Here is a 23148-nt window from a genome sequence, read left to right on the forward strand (position 1 = left end):
CCCTATCTCGACCCTGTTTGTCACCACCCAGGCCTCCTGACCCTATCTCGACCCTGTTTGTCACAACCAGGCCTTCTGACCATGTTTCAGCCCTGTGGTCGCCAACCAGGCTTCCTGATCCAGTCCCTACCCTGAGGTAATTTCCTGGCCACCCGCCTGGCCCGCTCTGGTCTTCTGGGTCTCCTGACTGTCTGCCTGATCTGTGCTGGTCTCCTGGGACTCCTGGCCGTCTGCCTGACCTGCTCTGGTATCCCTGACCTCATGGCCGTCCGCCTGGTTTGCTCTGGCACTCTTGGTCTCCTGGCCATCCACCTGGTTTGCTCTGGCTCCCTTGGATTCCTGGCCATCCACCTGACCTGCTCTGGTATCCCTGGTCTCATGGCCATCCGCTTGGTCAGCTCTGGCTCCCTTGGTCTCCTGGCCATTTGCCTGATCTGCTCTAGTTTTCTTGGTTCCCTGGTCACCTACCTGATCTGTCCTGGTTTCTTTTGACTCTCTGAACTCCATTTCTCATAATCCCCGTACCTGTCACTGATTACCTGCTCAGCTGTTTCTAATCTATTCAGCTATTTAAGTCTCAGTCTCACTCACTGTCATCTGCGAAGTCTTGTTTTGCCCAAGCTGACATTTCTAAGCATTCTCTGAGGTTTTGTATTATCTGTGTATGACCCTGGACTGTTTACCCTGTTTTGATCCATTGCTGCCTGCCAACTACTGCTGCCTTGTTTACCTGGAAATAACCTGTGATTGTCTGCCGCCTGCCCTGACCTCTTGTCTGTTTATTTTCTACCACTCTGGATTGCCTTTGTTATTACTGTTGCTGATGATTGACCCTGCCTGTCTGTATCATGACGTTTATCATTATTAAAGCTGCACATGGATCTCAACACTGAAGACTCATCATTGCAGTTTACTTTTGTACCATAAACAATTTTGATACCGTGTTGGGTCGCCACTTCATGTCCAATGTAAAATTTGGGTCCTGAAGCAAAACATCTGAAACCCACTGATCTAAGGAATGATGGTGCTATTTCAGAGCATTACTGCCTTGATACGGTCTTAGGATCGACAGCCCTCCTCCTTTTCCTTTATGACGAAATAACGTGAATGTGTGTCTGAGAAACTGCCTCTATAGCTCTGAGTGAGGAAAAAGAAGCTGCTGAGGATTCTGCAATGCTGATCTTTTGATCAGCTGCCAGGTGATGACAGATGATCTGCATTAATCTCTCTCTCTCTCTCTCTCTGTCTCTCTCTCTCTCTCCCTCTCTCTATTTCTTTCTTTCTTTCTCTCCATCTCAAGCTTTGACTCTTTCTAAGCAGAGGGCAGCAGGCAAAGCCTCATCAGTTTGAAAAGTGAAATGACACCACATGGGAATTCTTTGCTTCTTATTTCTTTGTGCTCTCTCTTCCTGTGTCTCATTGTTTGATTAAAAGTAGATTACATCAGCAGCTGAGTCAACATGCTAAAAAACAACAGGGAAACGAGGTCAGACAAAGCTCTTGATAGCATGTTAGCACTGGAAATGGCCAATGGTGGGATGCAGTTTATTTTGCGTGCAGGCCTACGCAATCCTTATATACTTGATTCCATTAAACTTGGCAAACTAATAAACAATTTTATCATTTATCAGCGCAGAGCTGCTCTCGCTTGACTTTATCACGATCATTCTATTGATAAAACAGCGAAATAAGATAGGCAGACTGCTGTTTGCAATTACCCAAAGAAGACAGTACAAATGTAACTGTCGACTGTAAGCTATTGTACTTTCAGCCAAATACTTTGAAGGAAATTAGGTTTTCAACAGTATGATATAGCTCTACTCAGTCATTTGCTCTTTTCGAAAACCTAGTCAGTTGTCTATTGAGGCAGTATTTTAAGTTCACATTTAAAGAAATATTGTTTATAAACTAACATATTTTTCCAATCTAGTCTCAAATAATGAACATTACTATAACAAAATGTTTGCAATCTCACTTTCACAGGACCCATTCTACATTTCTTCTCAGTTTCCTGGTGAAATTATCACAACTACAATGGCTGATAATGATTTTATAAACACTTATGTTTTGCACTATTACTCACACACTGATATATTATGATATCAAAACACTATAACACATTGTGACAGGGCGGAGGGCGGGGCCGGGTGGTGATTCTGTACACCTGGTCCCTTATCAGGCTAATTAAGTCTCAGAGAGGGATAAAGGCAGACTTCGGATGGTGGTGGGACAGAGAAAGATCGTTTACGGGCAGCTGACCATCATGTGTTTGTATGTGTCTTTGATTTATTTCTTCATTAAACTATTATTTATATTGTCAAGCCGGTTCTTGCCGCCTCCTTTCCCTTAATCCCCTTTACACGCATTATTTGAAAAATGATACATTTTAACACTTTTATTACAGACCCCCCGGTAACATTTTACAACAAGGTTTTAACATTAGTTAACAACATTAGCTAATATGAACAAAAAATGAACAATACCTTTACATAATTGTTTTAATCTAAGTTAATGTAATGTAATAATTTCAATATGTCCTTCTACTGTACATTGTTAAAGTAAAAAGTTGTTTTAGTAATATTAGTTAATGCACTATTAACTAACATGAACAAAGATTACTAAATGCTGTTGAAAATATATTGTTTATATTTCGTTAAAAATATATAATGCATTTGCTAATGAAAAAAAATAGAACTTTATTGAAAGTGTTACCGACCTACCTTTATTTACAGACTTATTCTATAGTGATTAGCTTGCATGGTAGCTCACCTAAAAGTTGGACAGTCAAGCACGGAAGCTGAAAAGTGAGGTGTTTAATATGTTGTGAAGAGGAATAAGGTGGGGCCTGGCTATGACTATGCACGCCAGGTCCCCAATTGGGCTAATCAGCCGAGGAGGGGGATAAATGCAGCAGAATGCCTTCCTCGACCTGTTCAAGAGGAAAGCCGAGGTATGGAGGTGGCCTCCCGATCAGTGGGCAACCGCCTGTTGCCCTTACTCTCCAGGGAGGCTCAGCTTGTGGCACAGCAACTTCCCGCCAGCCAGCCTCTTTAATTACAGTCACCTGAAAAAGACACACAGAACACAAAAGCACACATGGCAGCTGCATGTGGCTCTCTCTCTCCCGAACTGCCCTGTTCCACCGCATTTATCCCTCTCCTCTGCTAATTATCCCAATTGGGGGCCGGGTGTGTGCAGTCATGGCCCAGCCCCACCCTCCTGTATTCTGTGAATCAATGGATGAAATGGACTCACAAAAGATTACACATTGCCATTCATGTTATCAGCACATTTAGTGACATGTTTGCACTAACCTTGGAAAATCCTCTCCCCAAGGATAAAAATGACATCATATCATAAAGTATTGCCTGAGCTGCATAGAGGTGAAATGGTCAGAGAATATGTCTGTTAGTCTTCCATCAGTTCAAAATTAGCCTGAGGGTTGCAAACGCTTGACCTGACACATGTAGACACACGTTCATGTTTCACACAGGCCCCGTCAGGGCAGACTGACCGCACAGCAGATGGTACATATCACATGTATCGCCTCAGAATCATCAGCATGAGAGTTGTCACTATTAAGCAGACCTGGACCTCTTGCCCCCATCTTAATGTCCAGGTCTGAAGGTGATGGGACAGGAGCATAATTTCAGCAGGGTCATTGACTTAAAAGGATAGTGCACACAAAAACAAATAAAAAAATCTTCATTTCATAAATATAACTAACAACACAATTAAACCATTGTGACTTTTTTCAGTGGAACACAATGTTACATGTTAGGCAGATCGACAGCCTCAATCATCATACTCTTTTAAAAAAATTAAAATAAAATAAAAATGAATAGTGACAGAATTTTTTTTTTTTCAGTTTACCAAAAAAGGACAATTCTGTCATTATTTACATATTATTTACTTGTGTTATTCCAAACAAAAAAAATGCATTGTAAAATATTTTGTTTTTAATTCTGGTCGCAAACGCAAGGCTAGACATGATATTTGGGGAGCGCAATATTTATTTATTTATTTATTTATTTGTGAATAATCACTTACATTTTAGGTTGTTATTTTGTCTTCAAAAAACAAAATAACAGTATATGGGTTTGGAAAGACATGAGGGTAAGAAAATAATGACATAATTAAAATTTTTGGGTGAACTATGCCTTTAACTCAATAAAGCTCTCATCTCTGTAAAATCTGCAGATGCTTACAGCCCAAAAATATTATGCTAATTTCTCTCCACACCTCCAGTCATAGCTAACAGCTACTGATGAACAAGAAGTGACGGCTTGAGATGGCATATCTCCATTAGAAAAACATAACCAGCTGTTATTTCGAAAGGGGACGGTGGGCTTATTACTCTGATTTCCAGTGGGAGAAGCTCTGCTGTTTGGCTGATTATTTTGCGTGGCTAAGCTTCTGCAGGGGAGGTACGTGTTTTGTGTCTCCAACAGATAGCTGCCTTTTCCTTTCACCAAGGTCTGAGGATAAAGGACAAAATATTTTTGTATGTTGGCTGGAAATTGTTTTATCTAGTCTGGAAGAGAATTTTATGTTGTCAGAAAAAGGCATATTGTTTCACATGGCACTCACTGCTGAATTAGCCATTTTGTAATTTAGTGAGATAAAGGTTACTCTGCAATATGTGACATTTTCACTCTTTTAAATGAGGCAGAGACATCTGACCTAACATTGTGTTCGAAGCAGGTGCATTGCAACAGGTTTCTAGCAAACAAGTTTTTTGTCTGTCAACAATTAACGTAAAAATGCTGCACTTTGCTGCCATCACAGCAAATAAGAAATTATTTTATTGTTAATACACGGTTATGTTGAGCAGGATTTTGAGCAATACAGACAAAATGCCACAGACTGAAAAGGAGGCCATACAGACCGGTAAACTATGAACATAAGAAGCAAAATGTTTTCAGAAATAACTGGGGGAAAAAACAGCACAGAGAGATTTTTTCAAAGACAGACTAAAAATGCTCTTTAACTTTTACTACAAGAGACATCAGAGAATTAATCCTAAGAGTCACTTTGAAGTCATCAGCATTATACAGTGATAATTAAGGAGTTGTAGTTAGCTGGACATTTTCCAAAAGCAATTATTTGTATTTTTTTCCAAAGAAAATCTGGACATTTTCTAAAGAAAATATCTGACTAATAGTCAAATATGGCAGGTTGGCTAGCAGCATCAAACTAAAGTTTTAAAGATAGTAGAAACTGTACTTGTGTCTAAAGACAGTACTAAGACAGCATTGTTATACTGTTACAGTCTAATCATCCTTAGTTCACTCAAACTTAAATTTTTTGTAGTGAATTTTACTTAAAGGGATAGTTCACACTAAAATAAAAAAGTCTCATATCATTTACTCACCCTAATGCCATCCAAGATGTGCATGTCTTTCTTCTGCAGAACACAAAAAAAGATTTTTAGAAAAATATCTCAGCTCTGTAGGTCCTTACAATACAAGTGAATGTTGATCAGACCTTTGTAGCTCCAATGATTACATCCACTCGAGTGGATAATCCATGCCTTCAGAAGCAATATGAAAGGTGTGGGTGAGAAACAGAACAATATTTGAGTCCTTTTTTTTACTTTAAATATACACTTTCACTTTCAGATGTGAAACAGGCACCACATGTGGCGTTTGAAGTAAAAGTGAAAGTTAAGATTTAGAGCATAATAAAGGAAGTTTGATCAGTTTCTTACCCATACCTATTAAATTGCTTCTGAAGATATGGATTTAACCACTGGAGTCTTATGGATTACTTCTATGTTTCCTTTATTTGATTTTTCAGACAAAAGTCTGATCAAAATACAGCATTGCATAGAACAACAGAGCTGAGATATTCTTCTCAAAATCTTCATTTGTGTTCTGCAGAAGAAAGAAAGTCAAACACATCTGGGATTTAACTTTAAGGTTAAAATTAAAAAGTTTTGCCATATTAGGTAAACCTTTCAATCACTGGAGACACATCCTGGCTGTCAGATATCTTTGCTGACTCAACTGCTGGAGTAACACTATAAGCTCTAGAAAAACGTTCACCCTTTCTTTCATCGTTCTTCTGCTTTAGAATCAGAGCACATGGCAGTGGATTGTGCTCTCCTGGATAAGGAACAGCTGTTTGAATGAATCTTTAATGTTCACTCACATCAGTGTTTTCCTCTGCCAGCTGTACATCTGTACATTCTCCACAATTTCAAGTGCCTATCATTCATTAGCCCACCACAGCTCACTCCTCTCTGAAATCTACTGAATGTGTGAGTGTGTTTGATGTATTTGTTAGCTAAAAGTAAAATGGAATTATACATCTAAAGATAATGGACGTATGTCCAAACTGTGGAAAATATGAATATAGATCACTTACAACATTTTATTAATTTGGCAGATATTAGTTTATCTCAGCAAATTCCTTTTAAAATGCAGGCTATATCTACACGTTAAACTGGTAAGGAATTGCTCAGGGTATATACAATGTTTTGAAATAATGCACTGTTTTAAGACTTTAGACTACAATTCCTTATATGAGTTAATGGCTGCTATAGATAGCTGATTGCATCATTTACCTCTAATGCCATATCTCAAAGCCTTTGCATATCTGAAAGTGTCCACCACTTAACCAGACCAGGAGTTTAAAAAGTATATCAGAGCATCTCTCGAATAGACACTTTCCCTGCATTACCTCCCTGTTACCTTTTAGTATATTTACAGTACCATGTTTAATGTCAGCTGAAATACCATGTTAATCAGCATCAGAAAAGAGGTCAGACATGCCGCTATTGTTGCCAGGGTTTAAAAAGATAAAAACCTACGCTTGGTTCTAAAAAACAGCAGATATTCTGGTTTCTTTCACATCTCGCTTTTGTAAATGACAATAATCGTATTTACATGCATTTAACTAACATATAAAGGTCTATATTCTGGTTAAACCAAAAAACAAACAAAAAAAGTAGCCTTAATTGTGTAAAGATATATCCAATATTACAATTGTGTTGCCATGACAACTAAATCATGTAATCCTGTAATCCTGGTATTGGATATAATATAATTCTACAAACAAAAGGTCAACAAATTATTTTATTGCACTAAAATCATGTTAACATGATAATTTTTATATCTTGTAACTCTATTTTTGAAATAGTGTGTATTTTTGCATTTATGGATTTGCACCATTCACTTCCATTGCAAGTGCCTTAATGTATCTCGTTTTTTAAATGAGGGCAAGTCGAAATGTAACTATACATTTTTTGTGGTAATCAACATGACACCATTAACAGTTGAGCTTGATTGAGCTTACTTAAAGTATATTGAACGCGGAATATTCCTTCATCTCCAAATAAACCAAAAACATGCACATTCTTTTCCTGATTTTTTTTATTTATTTTTTTGTAAATTGTTAATCCTTTATTCTACAAAATAAATAACAAAACAATACATTTATAGGCTTCACTATTTGAATTTTCCTGTATACAGATTAATAGCATATTCTAAATAAACCAAGACATGCACATTCTTTTCCTGCTGTTCTTTTCAGGAAATACTAGAGATGCTCTTGCCATTTTTATGATGCATTTTGACAATTTTATACAGTAATTTTATGAACTCATTAATTCTCATTGATGTCCTCACAGTAGCACTCAAAAGTGTGACAAATTCCAAAATGTATCCCATGAGACTCTTACAAATGTAGGCCATGTTGTTTCTTTTAATGTTTGTAAAATGTAAGAAAAGAATGTGTGCTTCTTTTCATAGCTTGACTTTTCACAACTTTCACAAAATTACTTTCAGTTGGACATATACAGATATACATCAATATGAATGTTCATTTAAGGTGGATATTCTGAAAAATAGAATAAAATTCTGATTGATACAGGCATATGTCAGCGGTCTCAGTCCGATTTCTAGTAACTAGATTATTCGCTTAATCAGGTGATGGCAGTCAGGTGATGTGTTCTGTTTACATGATGTTTACATGGTCAGAATATGGCCACACATCCTGATTAAAATTCTTGTGGTCTAACTTGCAGCCAATGACAATGATTAAAGAAATATGGTTGTGGTGTAATACAGGGAGAGCTGTCTGAAGCTCCTGTCACCAAGACAAATTCCTTGTATGTGTAAGCATACCTGGCAATAAAGCTAATTCTGATTCTGTGCAAATTTCAAATTCAATTAAGTGACAATTCTATTTAAAATTCAAATAAAAAAAAAAAGTGTGGACCAAAAAAATTAAATTAAACGGCACTTACCTGTTTGCAACACTCAGATGTGTTTGTCGGAAGGCGCTGTGGGGTTTGGCAGGGTGGCAATCAATGAATCCATAGAAAACCACTTGTTTGTTATCTCTGTGAAACAAACAGGAGACAAGAACATTGCTCATTTGCAGCCGTGTTTGTATGTGTGTGAGAGAGCGAGTAAACAGGAGCTACCATATCCTCCTGTAGAGAATTCTATTTCCGATTCTTTCCTCATTGGAGGAGGTAACTATGGGTGCTCAGGGGAAAGGAGCTCATATGAAACGTCAAAGTATTCTCTCTGCGTGCACAAAAGTGCATTATGGGATTCCATCGTCCTCACACACAGTAGATGCCTAATTGGCTCGCGATAAAGGGCCATAACCATCTATCACAAACCCCATGCCCAAGCACACAGCCAGCTGAACTATTACTGCTGCTGCTGCCTTCTCCTCATGTACTCGTATCCCAACTCATTGTGAGGTTTGAACAAAAATAGTAGCTCAAAAACATGTTTACACAAGAGAAAGACACAAACAGCTCATTCATGTTCACAGACACAAAAGCAAATTCGCATTTGAACACATTCAGACATCTGTACACATGGGCTAATGCGAACACAGGGAGGAAAAAAACCCCACGGCAGTTCAGTGGTCGCGCTCCGGCTGTGAATTCATGCTGCCTGCACAGCAGACGGGTCCTCATGTCATTTTATTAGCACTCAAGGGTAGGGGAAGAGAGGCCTGCAGGGAACACAGCCACTTTGAGAATATACTGCAGGATCTGACTAATACCCTCTTCATTTTGTTAGAATGTGTATACGTGTGTGTGTGTGCGCAGGTGGGTTTGGGTGGTTTACGAGAATTTTTTTAGATTACAAACTGGTAATTACAAGGGTATTATGTTATAAATGTGGTTTATGAGGACATTTCTAGTGTAATCATATTCAAATTGCTTAAAAACATACTAAATTATGTTTTATTGAAAATGTAAAAATGTTGTGAGGGTTAGGTTTAGGGGTAGGGTTAGGGGATAGAATCTATAGCTCGTACAGTATAAAAAATAATGATGTCTATGGAGAGTCCATTTAATGATAGCCGCACCAACGTGTGTGTGTGCTGTTGTCTTGTAACCTTTGTATTACTTACAGCATGTATACATTAGACTCCATCTGAATGCCAAAGGGAAATAGTTTATTTGTTGGTAAGGGGTTTTTCTTTCAAAGGTGAGCAGACAAAGAAAATGTGTAATTTTTGGAATGTTAAAATATTTTCCTACAGTAGCTTAATATACAGAAACATCTATAAGTAAGCCACTTATTTTGATCTCCCCGAAAAATGCAAAAAAAATGTGTGTCTATGCCCCTATCAAAACATTGAGATATTAAAGAGATTTCAAACAAACAGGAATGTTTTGAAATACACGTTACATTTTTAGGTGAAATCAACTTACAAATCATCTAAATCAACTTTAAGAGCAATAACTCAGTGAAAAGAATCTTATCACATTAAAATTAATCTTAGATGGCTACTTTGATTATAGTACTGTATGAATGTTTGGCATGTTCCGAATGCAGAATTTCTGATCCTCAAATTCTAAAAATAGAACTCTAAATCAGAGACATAATTAGACATTATTTTATCCAACTCATCTTGCAGAAATCCTGAATGTGTTGTGCACACACAATCTGGTTCTGCCCTGGTTTCATAGGAAAAGAAGATCAGGGCAATGGGGTAGAGAGAGAGAGAGAGAGAGAGAGAGAGAGAGAGAGAGAGAGAGAGAGAGAGAGAAGAAGAGACAGAAACACTCTTCTCTGACTGGGCCTTCACAGGGAGGAGCGAATCCATGGAGGGGGAAGAGAGAAAGAATGTCTGCTCATTATTCAGCCTGGCACTCGAGGCCACAGAAAATAGCTCTCTTCATTCTTCTTGTCAAGCTGTGGCTCTGTTAATGGTGTGTTCTCAGTCAGTGGTGAGACAAAAGGGTGGCTTGAGCTGGCACCAGCCATGTAGACAGGCAGGATAAGCACTAAGGCCCTTTCCAATGGCCGTCGCTTTGATGGTCCTGACCAACCGCAAAGAGAAGCTACTGTAGCTCTTCAGATAAACACCATAAAGGAGGACAAAGAATTAGCTCACTTCCTTTTCAGGGTCAATTTGTCCTATTAAATGAAAGTGGCTTCCTGACTTGGAGACTGTAGATATGCTTCTCTCAATAACTTTTACCCAAATTTCTTAAAAAATTTATACGTGGCCAAGTTTAGCATGAAATGGCAAAGGTTTAACTCATGAATATTAACTACAGTAGGTAATGCACAAATATATAATCATAATCTTTTAATGTTTTCTTAAATAGTAGTCTGTGATTTATTGATCCATAGATCAATTAGATCTCATGATAATTTTCTAAGTTCAATGCAAGTTAAGCACAATCACTACAATTTGTGACAATATCATTTACCACAGGGCAGGGCACAAAAATAATTTTGACTTTACTTTCCTGGGTTACAGTGAGGCACTTACAATGGAAGTGAATGGGGCCAATTCATACATTTTAAAATACTCAGTTTCAAAAGTATAAGCACAAAAATTAAACAAAATGCATGTTAATATGATTTTAGTTGGATAGAATTGCTTACTAACCTTTTCTGTGTAAAGCTACATCCAACTTTGCAAAATTGCCATTGCAACATAGTAACACTGTAAACCCTGTAATCCCAGTAAATGATGATTTAAAAATGTTTACAGCTCAAATAATACATGCATTTTAACAAAAGTATAATATAAGCATCACATTTCTGCCTTTATAACTTTCAAAATGTGGCCCCATTGAAACATTGTGACTCATTATAAAACACACAAATGAAATGAAGAAATGAAGATGCTTCTTTTGTATTACATAATGTACATCTTTTGTGCAAGCTCCATAAAGTGGTGGGGACAAAATCATCTTCATCGACTTCATCCACAGCCCACTCTAAATGACGCATATACCTGCAAGGATCAGGTCACAGGCACAGCTGAAATAGCCAGATTTCATTTGAGAGCAAGACTGACTTGTAAGCACTGCATGGTTCTATGTCCAGCCCTACCACCATTTGGCTCATGATTGGACTAATTCAATGAGCTAATAAGATGAAAACCTGTGACTTTACTGTTGGGTTCTATATACTGAGATGAAAGTGGACCAGCCATCAATATGCACATATATGAGTACACCAGTGACTGGATCGACGTGATCCTGCATGCACGAAAAAGCATACAAATCAAAACTCCACTGAAAACTCATGGATTATGAGTCTATATTGAAGGAAACATGGTAGGATTACACATTTATGATGGTGGATTATGAATCCCAGCTACCATATGGAGTGATTATAAGCAAAGGACATTCTAACTGCTCAAATATACAGAGTCCCACAATCACAATAATTAGGTTGACAGCAAATCAAGTCATCTGTCTTCCTTGAATGAAGTCGGTACAGCGTTGACAGAATCCAGGGTTGCAGGCACTTGTTAGTGAAGGCATTGTCACAGCATCTGTCATCTGACAGACTGTTCACTAATCCTGGATTAAGCATTCCTCACTATGTGTTTTCCAGTTTATGACAAAAAGAATCCACCCATGGCCTTTTGCGCTCTATAAAAGTATATAAACTGCATACCCTGGGTTCATACAGACATCAGTCAGAATAGGAACAACCCCAATGTTCCCAAGAAGCACAAGTGCTAATAAGTATAATAAAGATTTGAATATCTTGTATCATAATGACAGGGAGGGTAAATTTGTGCCATCACTGTGGGAATTGTGAAATGAAAAAAAGAGGGCACATCCAGGTGAGCGTACAACAACCTCCCCTTAACTGGGGGGATTTGATTTCATAGGGTTTCATAGATTTCATACTCAAAACCTGTATGTTGACATAATTGAGAAACTCTTTGAGGACAAATGTAATATTTTAATGTATTATTTGCATTGCTGTATTTAAATTTTTTAAACAGGCTGAAGGAGTGGTTAATTGCAAATTACCTTTTTTGTATCAAAATTGGTATCGAGAATCTTACAGGTATTGGATACCGACAACTGACATTTTGTTATCATGACAACCCTACTGCCTACATATGCAGCACACTAGGTTTTGGAACAGAGCAAACGAGTTCAAGAGATAAACTTGTGTCTCTTATTAGGAGAAACAGTTCTGAACTAATTAACTCTCTGAATACACACTCCCATCTTCACATGATTTGTTTTCATACTGTTTGGCTTTAATTAGCTTTGGACCTTGCTATTGGGAGATTTGTAAATCAATATTGATATTTGCCCAGTTTGCAGAAAAGACAATACATTCAAATCCATTATTTATTTATTTTTTTAAGGGTTTGATAGTTTAAATCATTTTGCAGTTTTTTTATGAGCTCTCTGTTTACATTGCCCTAGAGGGAGATGGTTTTATTATTTTCAGCCGAATAAGAGAAACTGCAGCCTTGGGATGAAAAAACCTATAGTTGCTCATCACATCCAATAAGTTTCAACTACAGTTTTCCTTTATTCCTAGGTTTCAGATTTCTGTGTAATTGAGCAATTAGATGAACATAGTTGCAGGTTGGTCATGTGGGACCTGAGAACCGGAGAACCAGTTCCATTTCATTTTTTTATTTTTAAATAGTGAAGACATTTGGTTTATTTAACGGTGTTCAAACATCTGCATCCTTCAACAAACATGCAGTGACACAAGGATGATCCAAAATATTACCTTTTGAGCTGGTTATACTCACTCGTTGAGTCAGAGCAAATCATCACTGAACCAGAAGATCATCTTGTTTCATCATTTTCAACTCGAAATGAAGTGAGAACTGTTACTGTATTATTTGGACTTAACCTCCTAAGACCCCTGTGTGACTGCTGTGTGCATTTTCCATTTCCCATTTTTATTTGTAACTAGTAGCACCTAATAAACAAGCAAAAAGTAATACCAAGCTATAGATAGTCTATAAAAAAACTAAAAGAAAATGTCAGGAAATTGATTATGATGTTTCCAGGAGTGTTGGTTATTTTTGTTTTTGAGACGTTACAGATATTACAGCTAATATACTATAAAAGAGAATAAATAGTTCTGATTAAAATTAATGGCCAGCATTATCAAATCACTGCCAACCACGATAAAATAACATTTAGCATTATACAATTCTGAATCTAAGTACTGATTACCATTGCCCCATGTTAGCCAAATATGTTGCGTTGTCCAAACATCATCTGGAGCCTGAAACTGAACTTATGTTCGGATTTTAGGAGTGAATGCACTTAGCTTCGTAGAAAGATATAGGATGCACCCTTCCTCCCTATTTAGTGATTGATTTAACCTCCAGTGTGCTGTCTGTCTGCACTGGTCTCAGAACAGTTAGAAATATACCTTATTTTCATCCTACTCTATATAAAGCTTCTAAAAGCAACATTTTGTCTAAGTTATATATGTGTTATAGTTTAAAATTATTCAAAATAACTAAGATTTTCAACTTTGTGGGAATAATATCCCATTTTCCACATATGTGGACCTTGTTTATCGCACGCTGATGAATTTTTTACAGCGGCATATCAAACGAAACTAGAGACACTGCTCTTTTCAACCAAACAGGTGTCAATCAAAAAATCTTACCAGAGGCACTTTTGTTCACGCTGTGCCCATAGTAACACTTCTTGGTAATCAACGTCATGCTGTTGTGTCACATGACGTGGTGCACCAGAAGTTTAACTCTTAAATGACAGTGTAGAGTCTTGTGAACAGTATTCAGTCAGTTTTAATTCATTTAAATTATGCGTTGCGTATAGTAATGCCAAAATAATACTTCCACACAAGTGGACACGGGGTTGCACGAGGCTAAATCAGAACAGAACACATTCCAAAGGGAGTTTTGTTGCAATAAATGGTTCATAATAGATAATTTAGATAAATAAATAAATGTTAACAAAATTTTGTGTAGCCGGTGGGTTGAACAGGATACAAAACTATATATTTTTTCTGATGGCTGTAAAGAAAAACACACACACACACACACATACACACACACACACACACACACACACAAACAGCAGTTGATTGAGCCGTATATAAAAAAGGGGGAATTAAATACAAAAATGAAATACGGTAATTAACTCCAAAAAATCATACGGGCTAATATCCAAATACAAATACAAAAAGGGCATTAGACTACCTATATGCTTCAGCCATGTCCTCTTAATACATGCTTATAATATTCACAGCATTTAAAGCATTTAACACTTGCTTAAATCACTCAAAGCATTTTATGCTTTTTAAGGACATGTATAACAGTTTAAAACAAAATAATTATTCATTACACATGTTCACTTAATAAGAAAATCCTCTGGGCCAGAAATAATTAAATAAGATTGTTTAATTCTAAATTTACATACCCAGTCCTCACATGTGCAACACGTGGTCTAAATCCACACATGCAATCAATATGCATCCTACAAAAATAACCCATAACAAACACTGCATTTTAATATATGACTCTTCTGAACACATATTTAATGCCATTTATAAGCATTTTGTGAGAAATGTGATATATACCCAAAGACTTCTCAAATGATGAACAAAATCAGGAGCTATCTTGCACAACATATGCTCTCATGTCTGGACAGAGAGAGCTGAAAAGTAGGTGTCACAAAACTCTAGGTCTTAAAGGGGCCACAATGCAAATAAATGGTATCCAGAACTCAGAAGGTCCAAAAAGCACATAAAGGCAGCGTAAAATTAATCCATACAATTCCAGTGTTTTAACTAATGTCTTCTGAAGCAAACCAAAATATAACTCCCTTTTCACAATATACAGTGGGTACGGAAAGTATTCAGACCCCCTTAAATTTGTCACTCTTTGTTATATTGCAGCCATTTGCTAAAATCATTTAAGTTCATTTTTTTTTCCTCATTATTGTACACACAGCACCCCATATTGACAGAAAAACACAGAATTGTTGACATTTTTGCACATTTATTAAAAAAGAAAAACTGAAATATCACATGGTCCTAAGTATTCAGACCCTTTGCTGTGACACTCATATATTTAACTCAGGTGCTGTCCATTTCTTCTGATCATCCTTGAGATGGTTCTACACCTTCAATTGAGTCCAGCTGTGTTTGATTATACTGATTGGACTTGATTAGGAAAGCCACACACCTGTCTATACAAGACCTTACAGCTCACAGTGCATGTCAGAGCAAATGAGAATCATGAGGTCAAAGGAACTGCCTGAAGAGCTCAGAGACAGAATTGTGGCAAGGCACAGATCTGGTCAAGGTTACAAAAAAATTTCTGCTGCCCTTAAGGTTCATAAGAGCACAGTGGCCTCCATAATCCTTAAATGGAAGACGTTTGGGACGACCAGAACCCTTCCTAGAGCTGGCCATCCGGCCAAACTGAGCTATCGGGGGAGAAGAGCCTTGGTGAGAGAGGTAAAGAAGAACCCAAAGATCACTGTGGCTGAGCTCCAGAGATGCAGTCGGGAGATGGGAGAAAGTTGTAGTAAGTCAACCATCACTGCAGCCATCCACCAGTCGGGGCTTTATGGCAGAGTGGCCCGACGGAAGCCTCTCCTCAGTGCAACACACATGAAAGCCTGCATGGAGTTTGCTAAAAAACACCTGAAGGACTCCAAGATGGTGATAAATAAGATTCTCTGGTCTGATGAGACCAAGATAGAACTTTTGGCCTTAATTCTAAGCGGTATGTGTGGAGAAAACCAGGCACTGCTCATCACCTGTCCAATACAGTCTCAACAGTGAAGCATGGTGGTGGCAGCATCATGCTGTGGGGGTGTTTTTCAGCTGCAGGGACAGGACGACTGGTTGCAATCGAGGGAAAGATGAATGCGGCCAAGTACAGGGATATCCTGGACGAAAACCTTCTCCAGAGTGCTCTGGACCTCAGACTGGGCCGAAGGTTCACCTTCCAACAAGACAATGACCCTAAGCACACCGCTAAAATAACGAAGGAGTGGCTTCACAACAACTCCGTGACTGTTCTTGAATGGCCCAGCCAGAGCCCTGACTTAAACCCAATTGAGCATCTCTGGAGAGACCTGAAAATGGCTGTCCACCAACGTTTACCATCCAACCTGACAGAACTGGAGAGGATCTGCAAGGAGGAATGGCAGAGGATACCCAAATCCAGATGTGAAAAACTTGTTGCATCTTTCCCAAAAAGACTCATGGCTGTATTAGCTCAAAAGAGTGCTTCTACTAAATACTGAACAAAGGGTCTGAATACTTAGGACCATGTGATATTTCAGTTTTTCTTTTTTAATAAATGTGCAAAAATGTCAACAATTCTGTGTTTTTCTGTCAATATGGGGTGCTGTGTGTACAATAATGAGGAAAAAAAATGAACTTAAATGATTTTAGCAAATGGCTGCAATATAACAAAGAGTGAAAAATTTAAGGGGGTCTGAATACTTTCCGTACCCACTGTATCTTGACAGCAGTCTCCTTGGGCGATCATGATTTCAAGCATGATTACACTTACTATAGCGATATCTAACACTGCGCATGTGTCAAGTACTAGGAAGTGTAATCGAGCTTGAAATCACGATCATGCCTAGAGACAGCAATGGCAAGAGGAACAGGCAAAAAGGAGTTCTATTTTGGTCTTTTCTCACCCAAAACTGATTGGATCGCTTTAAAAGACATTGATCAAACCACTGGAGATGTATGGATTACCTTTATGATGCATTTATGTCATATCTTCAGAGTATTGGCCACCATTCATTTGCATTGTATGTTCTTAAAGAGCTGAAACATTCTTCTAAAAATCTTAATTTGTGCTCTGAATAAGAAAAAAGTCATACACATCTGGGATGGCATGAGGGTGAGTAAATGATGAGAGAATTTAAAATTTTAAAGTAAAATCAGAATCAGAATCTTTTAATTCCTTATGATTCCCATCCATGTTATAGTCATTGAAGATAAAAGATAAACAGTTAAGACTTTTCTCAGGCACTATATTTGACTCCCGGAAGGTCTTTAAATTAAGCCAAGGAACTGAATTTCTAATAATCATGGTTATTGTGGGTGAAACAAGAACCATATATCTGCCATAATATACAATAACTTTCAGCCTGATCTAATAAATTTCATCATTGTGACCATTGCAATATTTTTGCAAAACAAAATTGTGCTGTATTACATGTTTAGCTGCAGTTTCCCAGTGATATGTCCGTTGGGAGGCACCAAACAAAAGTGAAATGGTTTTGTAAGCAGACAAGGTTTGTAAGGTGAATTTAAGATGGAATTTTTTTTATGAGTAAAACATATTACCCTTATCTTAAACTTTAGCGAAAACCTAACCAATAGTGATCTAAAATCAAATGAGGGAACAAAACAGACATCCTCATTCTTAACCAACCTAAAAGACTAAGTTGTACTTTGCTTCCTTCAAATCCTTCAATTTTGAACATCATAATGGAAGGATGTTCAAGAAAATAACAGAAGATAATTGGCTAAGAATCCTTTCTTGTGCCCTCTACAGTTGTTTTAGATTGGTAGAAAGCATTTACACATCTCTCTATGCTCTCGCTCTCTCTCTCTCTCATTAACAGGGCTGGATTGGTAATCTGGCATACCGGGCATTTTAAAATCCCAGGCCGATTTCTCTTCCCAGTCCACCCCTGCTCATTAATACCTTTAATGATTTCCATGTGACAGCATGCTCTCCCACCGATGTAACTGAAAGAACTTTCTCAAGCTGTCAAAGATTTCCAGCTATCTCAAATCACCTACAGGGGGATTGTCATCACAGACTCATACTCACTCTCTTTCAATTCTCTCTCTCATGCACAAGCACAAGCACAGAAATACAAAAATCAAAGGGGTCTGCTGTCAAATTGGAACTGAGATTTATTTATTTTGGAATGAAGAAAAGAAAAAAGGTGCAAATGTTATCTGCTACCTCAGATCAATGTATTTTTCAGTTGCATACCAAATTGACTCTGTTATACGTGTGTGTGTGGTGGGGAGGAGGTATTTTTGTTGAGATCCTCCACACAGCTATAATCAAGGGTTTTAGTGTAATGGTAAACACGCTGGAACAAAGAAATGCAATTGTGTAACAAGGTTTTTTTTTTAAAGACGCCTATGCTCAATGCTAATTCTGATGTTCTACGATGAACTAAAATAGAAAGTTTAGCACTTATTGTGTATAGCCTGACGTAGTCAAATGAAGATGAATGAGAAACAAGTGAGTAAAAGAATGCAATATCTCACAGTTTTGAACATAAACAATCACATTATTATCATATTGCGACCCAGATTCCGATATAAAATTGTGGTTAACAACACTTCTCTTTTGTTTCTCACAAAAATATCCTCACAATAAACCTCTCAATGCATATTCTGTCAAAATGTTTTTAGTGTCTACCAGTGAAGTATGACAACACCAAAAATAAATTACCATAATTACTATCAGTCAAGTCTGATTAACAATGCCTGTTATTTCATTTCAGGTGCATAAAATTTAGCACTCTTGTATACAGAATTAGCAAACATGTTAATCTATCATGAGGATCCAAAATCAATATCATATTCATGTAACATTGAGGTTGGGGTTAAAGGGTGCACATCAATTATGAATTGTAGGAAAAGAGATCCTGGAGATATGAGTATACATAGTAGGAATGCCTTGAGTATGTTTTATGGATTTTTGTTAATAAAGGCTTGCCCACAGAGATGCAACATATAGCAGATCAATAGAGTTCTAAGACATGCAGCCAATGAGCAAGTGCTGCACAAAGCAAGACAGATAAAGGCAGGCGAAAGTCAATAAGACTGTAAATACATCCAGCTGCACTCACTTATATGGCTTAACCTATAGGCTATTTCTGGTGGGGATTATTGCACAAATCAAATTGGCATGCATTTTCAAGCCTGCAAGAGAAAGTGAAGGCAAGACAAACAAAAGAAAACATTGTGGTTACCTTTCATAATTTAAGGAATCACAAAAGGGCAGAGAATGAATAAAAGTGATCTTGAACTGTCAGGAGCTGAGAAGCCATTTTCTTTTTTTTTTTTTACAGAAGTGCCAGTTCATCATTCTGGGAAACACTTGCGATCGATCCCTCCTTTCGTTTGTTTATGATTTTGTTACTTCAATTTGCCACACATCTGAAAAATTAGGAATTCCCAGATCAAAGGAATAGTGATAAGTAAGCTTAAGGAATAGTTCAGCAAAAGTGAAAATTCTGTCATTATTTACTCACCTTAATGCTTTTCAAATTTTCTTCAGTGGATTTATTGGATTTTTTTCATTGTAACACAAAAGTATACATTTTTTGTTTGTTTTTGTGGTACTTTTTAGAGTTTGACAGCCGTGGTGAATATAAACATGATGAAGTATGCTGTTGTATGGCAAGACCTGCATAAAGGTTCTTTAAAATTCTCCTATGATGTTCAACAGAAAGAAAACAAAATATCGTGTGGGTTTGGAATGATGGTTAGTAAATTATCTATCTTCATTTTGGTGTACTTTAACACAAATTTCCTGTAACCGAAAATTTGTTTTTGCACAAAAGAAAACTATGGCCACATAATTGTCTGGGCCCACAAACATTCGCCCTTTGTGATATATTTCATTAACAACCAAAACCACTCTTCCTTTCATTTCTAAACTAGAGCACCTTTACCTGTTCCGAAGTAAACCCTCTAGTGTATAGAGTGTACATTCTATTACCTTTAGTGCACACTTTCATCTGAATCATGTCTTTAATCATTTCCCAGCATCTATGGAACCTGGTGGGTGGGGGGTGTATCCAGAAACACCTCGATCCCCTTTTACAGCAAAAAAGAGGCGAACCTCTGACCCCAACCTCCCTCTCCAGCTGCTTTAAAAAAAAAAAACTCTTGTCATCTAGGGTAAAGCTAATGCAGCTTCAAAGGATGTTGGCAGTATGGAAGAGGAAGAAAAACTACTGACAGAGATAGTGCTACACACCTGGTTAATCTTGGTTTAGACTAAACGACATTAAAACTAGAATTGTATGGAGAAGCCCTTTGCGTGTGTTTTATGGTATCAAAAAAAAAAATAAAAGTTAGTTTTGCCAAATTGAAAACACTATGTACAAAATGGACTAAAACTGTGGCTATATTTGGAATGGAATACTATAATGAATACTGTGCAGTATGTACGGTTTAATGTTCATTTATTATTTTTTGTTTCTCAAAGGCCAAGTGTGGAATAGCACAGTACCATTTATATGATTCAATTTTTAATCCAATTTTGTGTACAAATTTCTTATAAATTTGTTAAAAGGTTACTTTACCCAAAAAATTCTATCCACCCAACAATGAAGATGTTCCAAACGCATGTGATTTTTATCCACAGTATACATATATTATATTGCAGCAATTGAGTAGTTTGAAAAAATACAAATAGCATTTTCCTCCCAATGAAAGCTCAGGGAATCCCCTACTTTAAGGAGTGACCTCACACTGTAATATTTCACATCACCTGGCCTTAAAATAAATTAGCAACACATCCAGACACACACCTGAAAAGTGTATGAATAAGAGAGCTCTTTTTAAATAGGCTACTTGCTTGTATTAAGAATTACATATACTGAAATTGTTGTGTTTCATAGGGTTGTTCCTTATAGTTTCTTGGACTGAATGTATGTGCAACTCAAGTTTTTTAAGATTTTAGCTCTTATATACACTCACCTAAAGGATTATTAGGAACACCGTACTAATACTGTGTTTGACCCCCTTTCGCCTTCAGAACTGCCTTAATTCTACGTGGCATTGATTCAACAAGGTGCTGAAAGCATTCTTTAGAAATGTTGGCCCATATTGATAGGATAGCATCTTGCAGTTGATGGAGATTTGTGGGATGCACATCCAGGGCACGAAGCTCCCGTTCCACCACATCCCAAAGATGCTCTATTGGGTTGAGATCTGGTGACTGTGGGGGCCATTTTAGTACAGTGAACTCATTGTCATGTTCAAGAAACCAATTTGAAATGATTCGAGCTTTGTGACATGGTGCATTATCCTGCTGGAAGTAGCCATCAGAGGATGGGTACATGGTGGCCATAAAGGGATGGACATGGTCAGAAACAATGCTCAGGTAGGCCGTGGCATTTAAACGATGCCCAATTGGCACTAAGGGGCCTAAAGTGTGCCAAGAAAACATCCCCCACACCATTACACCACCACCACCAGCCTGCACAGGGCATGATGGATCCATGTTCTCATTCTGTTTACGCCAAATTCTGACTCTACCATCTGAATGTCTCAACAGAAATCGAGACTCATCAGACCAGGCGACATTTTTCCAGTCTTCAACTGTCCAATTTTGGTGAGCTCTTGCAAATTGTAGCCTCTTTTTCCTATTTGTAGTGGAGATGAGTGGTACCCGGTGGGGTCTCCTGCTGTTGTAGCCCATCCGCCTCAAGGTTGTGCGAGTTGTGGCTTCACAAATGCTTTGCTGCATACCTCGGTTGTAACGAGTGGTTATTTCAGGCAAAGTTGCTCTTCTATCAGCTTGAATCAGTCGGCCCATTCTCCTCTGACCTCTAGCATCAACAAGGCATTTTTGCTCACAGGACTGCCGCATACTGGATGTTTTTCCCTTTTCACACCATTCTTTGTGAACCCTAGAAATGGTTGTGCGTGAAAATCCCAGTAACTGAGCAGATTGTGAAATACTCAGACTGGCCCGTCTGGCACCAGCAACCATGCCACGCTCAAAATTGCTTAAATCACCTTTCTTTCCCATTCTGACATTCAGTTTGGAGTTCAGGAGATTGTCTTGACCAGGACCACACCCCTAAATGCATTGAAGCAACTGCCATGTGATTGGTTGATTAGATAATTGCATTAATGAGAAATTGAACAGGTGTTCCTAATAATCCTTTAGGTGAGTGTAATTGCAAATCCACTTTTCTTCTAATTAACAAATCCATTGCGACTGTTATTTGGTAAGCAGAATTACACTCATGTCAAACTTTCAGACAATAACCATTTTATATTTTTTGGGTCTTGAACCAGCATTACATTTACATTTATTAGTTTGGGAAATACAACGTGCATTTAAGGTACACATATCTTTTACAATGTGAATCAAATCAAACAAGCAAACTAGCTAAAACTGACCAATTATTCTCAACCATTAAAGACCCTTCCCATAAACCACCTTTCTAGTGAAAATATAGAGTAATTTACAGTGAGTGGATAACACGATTGTGATGATTTAAGGATTAATATGCACTGCTCTTCCTAACATCACCAAGGTACTTTGACTGGGCTCTTTTCAAAGCTGGTTTCCAATCAAACTGCTCAAGAGAATGTAACAGAAAATTGCTGTGTGATAAACTTGCTAAACACAAAGCCAACTATTAGAGCAGATGAGCCTCTTCCTGGAATAGCTTTGATTTTTGAGGAGTGAAAAGACAGACCAATGCTTAATTGACAACAACAATGGGCCAGTATGAGAACTGCAGTTAAATGACACATTAATGGAGCTCAAAAAACTGCTCTGAGAGAATACATTGCACATTCCACTAATATGCTGCATTTGAGTGTTTTATAAAAGCATTAAAAGACACAAATCTTTAGTTTTTTTTCTTAACTATTAGATATGTTAGATAAACTATTTTCTAATATAAAATGATCCCCCATCTAAATTGGGATTTTGGCCTGTACCACCTCAGAGGTCTTGACCATTTTTACTGTATCAAACAAAATCATACGACCAAAAATGTCATATTTAGCAGTGTCTTGCATTTTGCCCCCAACCATGTTACAGCATGGTTTCCCAAAAATAATATAACATGCCTTTATTTATAATAATGTTATGCCTAAGATTACAAGGTCATATATTGTACCCTATTTATGTACACACATGCAA

The 23148-nt window shown here is 37.6% G+C and overlaps 1 protein-coding gene across 1 annotated transcript in view; it reads right to left on the minus strand.

The window, feature by feature from the left end:
- mgat4c (mgat4 family member C) overlaps window positions 1-23148 on the minus strand; it is a 146110-nt gene that overhangs the window by 74504 nt on the left and 48458 nt on the right. Inside the window, exon 2 of the mRNA XM_052097872.1 lies at window positions 8252-8347. The gene's annotated coding sequence lies outside the window, so the exon portion shown is untranslated. The remainder of the gene's footprint in view (window positions 1-8251; window positions 8348-23148) is intronic.

The sequence above is a fragment of the Xyrauchen texanus genome, chromosome 29 (assembly GCF_025860055.1).
Source record: "Xyrauchen texanus isolate HMW12.3.18 chromosome 29, RBS_HiC_50CHRs, whole genome shotgun sequence".
In the NCBI taxonomy this organism is placed as follows: domain Eukaryota; kingdom Metazoa; phylum Chordata; class Actinopteri; order Cypriniformes; family Catostomidae; genus Xyrauchen; species Xyrauchen texanus.